This window comes from Castor canadensis, chromosome 4, assembly GCF_047511655.1.
Source record: "Castor canadensis chromosome 4, mCasCan1.hap1v2, whole genome shotgun sequence".
NCBI lineage: Eukaryota > Metazoa > Chordata > Mammalia > Rodentia > Castoridae > Castor > Castor canadensis.
Window position 1 is genome coordinate 164,890,384 of NC_133389.1, and position 6,019 is coordinate 164,896,402.

Below are 6,019 nucleotides of genomic sequence, written 5' to 3' on the forward strand. Positions count from 1 at the left end.
CTCTGAGGGGCCCACATGACTGATGCTCCTAAACTTCTAGTGAAGCCCAGAGAGGGCCCCCTATCCTTTGCAGTGGGCCATGGGAAGAGGAAGGCACAACATTTTAAGGTTCATGTCCCCTCTTCCTCAGCTGGTCCTGAGCCTGACCTCCCCAGTACTACCTTCTCCGTGGTGCATCTGTACTGTCTCTGGTGGCTTTACCCTGCCCACTTCCCACCTCCCATTTGGCAAGTCTGCAGAGGCCGAGGAGGACTTGCTAGGGCCTTGGCCAGGCCCATAAGCTTACTTGCAGTGCAAGAAAACTAGATCCCAAAGAACAGACCCCTGCTAGGTAGGTGGATTTTAGGCTGTACCAGGCCAAGGCCAATGTGTGTCCGGCTACCCTGGAAGTACATTTGTTCAGTTAATTCTCATGAAGTCATGAAAATGACACAATTAGTTTTACTTTACAGAGAAAGGTCCCAGAGGTGCCCAACCTTCAGCATCCCTTGGCTAGGGCCCCTGCTCACCCTGAGTTATGCTGTCCCCTGCTGGCAGAAGCAGGATGTGGCACTTAGAGAGGTTGGAGCCCTTTGGGTATGGATGGGTCAGTCTCTACATGGGATCTGATTGCCTTCCATCCAATTGATATGTGCTCCCACCACCCAACTCCTCTGTCCCCTCAGCTGCTATAGCGAATAGCTAGCAGCTGGCTACTGCGTGGACTGGAGTATCCCATGCTGCTGATTAACTCTTGGGTCCGTAGGGGCCTAGAAGGCTGACACCAGGTTCTCATCCACAGAGCCTCTAGCCTTAGTTGGTGTGGGAGCAGCTCAGGCAGAGTTTGTTCTCTTTTAAGGTTCTTGGTTATTCTGATGTAGAGCCAGGGATGAGGCTAGACAACCTGCCTATCCTAGAGTTGGACTTACCTGGGTTTGGATTGTCCCATCACTTACTATGGTATTGCCTGGGGCTGTGTCATGTCCTCCCTGAGATGAATTTTTCCTCCTTTGGCTGATGAGGGTATTTTCAGCTTCAAGTAACAGTGGTGTCTGTGGGAGAGTGTGGGTGTCAAGTGTTTTCAAAACTAGAGCACTGCACAGAATGGGGGAGGTTCTTCTGGGGCCCCTGCAAGGTTAGCCCGCAGCCGGGCCATGGGCCCCAAAGTAGCCACCTTGCTACTCTCAGAATATTCTGGGGAAGGCTCCCAGGGATGTAACAGCCTCTCTGGCAATTTCACATCCTTTGCCCACAGGAGAAGGGACTTTTACAGTGTATGAACAGCACCTCTACTCTGACTCTAGCTACAAGAATCACACTGACAGACAGCATGACCTAGAAGTGAAACTGCCTTCATGTGCAGATGGCTAGCTGAGTAGGGATCTTCAAGGTGGCTAGTAAGTCACCGGGAACTGACTGCTTGGAAAATTTAGGCCTGGCTATTGACAAACCCTGGGGCTTACTGCCTCTGTGTGGTGGTAGGGGGAACTGCAGCTGAACTCACTGTGGGCCTGGGAGAGTCTTACTTCCTGAGAGGTGGACCTAGGAACCGGGAATTCCCACAATGGGGATGCTTCCTAATAGTGCGGATTCTCCAGCCTTCTGAGTTAGGAGCTCAGTAAGGGATCTGAAACTCTTCATTTACATAAACCTCCTGTGTGATTCTTACATAAGACTGGTGATTTAATTTGTAGGGCCCAGGGCAAAATGAAAATATGAAGCCCTTTGTTCAGCAATTAAGAATTTCAAGAAGGCATTACACCAAGCCTGGAGCCTTTTGTGACTGTACAGGTACATGCCAATGAAGCTGGTCTTTTTCTTATGCCCTCTGAGTCTGGGGGGAATCTCTGCTGTAGTGGCTGTGTTTTGAGTACTAGCTACATACGATAAGTTAAGAGCCAGGGCCACTGGCAAGCAGAATCTGGACTCTACTCCTTATAAGACTTTGTACTAAGTTTCTTTTTCTTTTTGGCGGCACTGGGGTTTGAACTCAGGGACTCACGCTTGCTAGGCAGGCGCTCTTACAGCTTGAGCCACTCTGCCAGCCCTTTTTTGTGATGGGTTTTTCCGTACTATTTGTCTGGGTTGGCTTCTAACCACCATCCTCCTGATCTCTGCCTCTTGAGTATGTACACATTTTTTATTAGCACATATTAATTGTATAGTTTAAGGAATTTCATTTGATATTTCCACACATGTATATAATATACTTTGATCATATTTCTAATGTCCATGAATCTCATTTGTTTTATCCTTAAGTATTGGAATAATTTCTGTCTCAAAGTATGACTCAGAATATAAAGTTATTTCTGTTGTGTAGTAAGTGCTGCCTAAATGTAATTATCACTGTATCTAGCCTAGTGGTAGGATAAGGAGATGAAAGGGATTATTAAGGTCCTTGTTCCTCAGGGATGACATTCCAATGAAGGAAAATAGCCTCATGGATCAGTGATGACCATCTTTTGATATGATGGGGGGAGGAGTGCCCGCCAGTGGGTGCAAATAGGAGGAAGACCACGTGTGCTGCTATGGAAGGTATCTTAGAAAGGGTGTGAAGGCAGAGTTACAAGAAAGAAGTAGACGTTAGGAGAATGGATTGGAGGCGTATGTATCTGTATATCCGTGTGTGTGTGTGTGTGTGTGGTCCATTTAGAGGCAGCAGTATGTGTGAAGCCTTCAGTCCTGAGCTGCACAGTGAACTTGGAGACTTGCTCATGGTTGAGGATACATGTGACCAGAGGTTGCTGGAAGGCAGAGGGGGGCCCAAGCAGGAAGGGTGTGGGTGTGTTGCTGAGGGGTTTAGACTTTGAACTGAAAGCTGGGAGATAAGTAGGAAGGAATTTAGGCCAAGGGTGGGCATGATTAGATCTGTGATTAGAAAGTAAACTATGACTGAAAGACTAGCAGGGAGGGCAAGGCATGGAGAGGAGAGGTAAGGTGTTTCCAAGGGAAGAATTGCCGCATTCAGTGAGACTTGAGCATGACCTGAACTAGGGCTAGGGAGATAGAGGGGCTGGTTCAAGAATTGTCAATGAGACCGCTGATTCCTAGGATTCATTAGATGTGTTGGCAGCTTATTGGATGTGGGGCTAGATGAGGGGTCAGGACTGATGTCTGGGGGTTTGGTTGGATGGCAGCGCCATTCTCTGAGACAGGAGTGGGAACAGGGAAAGGAGGACAAAGGGGAGAAAGAAGGAAGGAGGATAGCTTGGTGGAAGATGAGTTTCATTGTCATTGAACTTGAACTTTATAACGTATAAGGTACAGTGAGAGGCAAAGTACCTGAGTTGACAAGAGGAGTTAATCTGGGGACATTTGAATTTGAGTTTGTTCAGGCAATCTAGGTGGAGACGATGTTCTTGCCTTACCCCTTAGCCTTACCCTAACATCCAATTTATGATTGAGTCCCCGTCACTTTTTTTTTTTTTTGACACACCCTTGCTATGTCGCCTAAGCTAGCCTCAAACTTGTGGTCTTCTTGCCTCAGTCTCCCAAGTGCTGGCATTACTGGGGTGCAGAACCACACCATGTCAAGCCCTATCACCCATCACTTCTGCCTGCAAGCTATTGTTCACTTGCATGCCTTCTCTCCCTCTTTCCTCTCCCAATTGCAGAGGAAGATGGGATGGTGACTGGGATGGGGTCAGCCAGTAGGGAGAGCAAAAGAAGGGAGTTGCCACTTTGGATTTGGAAACAGAGGAGGACTGACATGGAGGGAAAGAGCATAACAGGAAACTATGTGGTACTTTTGTGGGGATTGGGATAGGAAGAAGAGGGAGTTCTCTGGTTTTCTCTGATGGGGAGAAGGCAAGACCATTTGCCAGGAGTCAGGAGAGGTGGTAAAATCAATGTGTGGAGGACATGAGAAGAAGTGAGAGGGAGATGACCCAACAGGGATTCCTATAGCCTTTCCAGGCAGGATTGAAGCCTACAGATTCTCGGGAGACATTGGCCCATAGGACCAAGGAATGTTCTTCAGCAGAGATCAGTAGTATTGTGCCAGAGTGACAAATTAGAAGGTGAGGCTTATCCAGGGTGGGGGTGCTGCTGCCCAGTAGGTGAGACCCAGACAAACAGAGGCAGAGAGATGTCCCTGATCTCCTCTGGGACAGAGGCAGAGCAGAGAGGGCTGATGGATTAAAAAGTACACTGGGGGGACCAAAAACTCTCACTCTTTATTAGGTAAAATGCTGACTTTGCAGTTCTTTCTCTCACAGACTTGGATTGGACTGGGAGCGTTGAATTTTCAGATTTTAGGTGTAGAATCCTTAAGGATCCCAAGACTCAGAGGAGGGTAACAGAGCCCTGTGGTCTCTGGCCAGCTGCCATATGCTAGGGGTAAGGGTGGGTGACCTGCAGATCCCAGGTCCCAGTCCAGACTGCAAGTGTCACAGGCAAATTGCATTATCCATAAGGTGCTGTATGGGTTGTCCCTCCAGCCATGAATTGTGCAGAGTTGTGGCAGAACATGGAGTGGAATATCCAAGAGCCAGATTGCCAAGTGACCACGGGCTGCAGGCAGTTAGAAGACGAGGATTATAGAGATCAGGAGGAGGCCTTGGGTGAGGGAATGCAAAGTGGGATTAGGTCATGAGGCTCTGGGGATTGGAGCCCAATGAAGAAGAGCACAGAGAAGAATCCTGGCTCATGTCCCCTGTAGGCATTGGGTGGGAAACAGGAGGGTGAGCAGCTTCCGGAGGAGCAAGGAGGCTGTCCTGGGTGAGTGGCGCACGTGGTGGGCCATCCACAGGTTCATTTTCTTGTTCCCCCACTCAAAACCCCTGGGGAGAAGGCACCCATTTCCTCTCTGCACTGTCTATTGTGCCTTTAAAACATCCTCTGTTTTTACCTTTGCTGCTGGGCACAAGCTTCAGGTGATTGAAGGGCAGGGACTTGGTGACCAGGCATCTAAAATACAGTATTCAGGCCTCTTTGACTGGACAGACTGCTTTGTGTACTTGAGGAAACCTGGTACTGAGATGACTCAGGGAAGAGTTTCAGCGACTCCCAAAGGACGTGTGCATAGAGAGGGCTGACCTCTTGGCAAGCAGGGATGTCCCCAATGACCACACTTGGCATGTGACTCATAGGGCAGAACACCAGGGCTTCTGAGAGCCTCAGTGTTGAGCTGGGCAGAGTGGAGGCACCAACACCTCCACCTCCCAGGCTGTGCCGACAGCCCAGGAGACCTGTAGTGTCTAGTGGTGGGGTACTCAAGGGGCAGGGTGCTACCCTAGGCTCTGTGAAATGAAGAGGAGCTGTGGAGAACTAGGGCAAGAGTCCCAGGTCAGAAAGGGCCTATGGAGGAGGAAAGTCACTGAGAGACCGAGGCAGGAGGAGGGTGTGGTTGAAACCAGAGGGGCCATTTCATAATTTTTCTTTTTCCCAGGCACAAACACCAGTGTGGTGTTGGGTAGGAGCCAGAAGTAGGATTCACCTTGGTTCAGGGTTCCCAGGCTCAGGAATTAAGAGCATACAAGGCACTGGAATAAAGGACTGAGGAACATTCTAGAAATTCCTTTCTTAAAAATCCTCTCCCAAGAGAAGAGGCTCATAATTTAAGGGCAGATTTAAGACTCCTTTATTCAGTAGCAGGGACTGAGATTAAATGATAACAATAGTAGTAACAGTCACAATGGTAGCTGGACTTGTATGAGTGCTCACAATTCTAAGTGCTTTGTGTATGTCGGCTCCCTGGGTCCTCTAAATAGCCCTGTAAGTTTGTACCTATGGCAAGAGGGCACTGAGAAATCAAGGAATTGGCTTTTGAATGAGGGAAGGGAGTGCCCAGCTTCTGGGGGGAGGGCTCATCTGCAAGGAGCGGCTGTCCTCCACGCAGGGGTTTCTCTGGAGGACACGCCCAGGCTTGGGTCCTCTCTCCTTCTGGTCTGGTTTTAGCCTATGGAGAGACCTGGATGCTTGCCTTGCCCTCTACCTGCTTCCCTGAGCCCCTGGAGGAAGCCGACGCAGGCTAACTGAATGCATAACTTTATTAAATAAATGCTTTGCCACCACAAAAGACAAAGATCAACGAGTAACA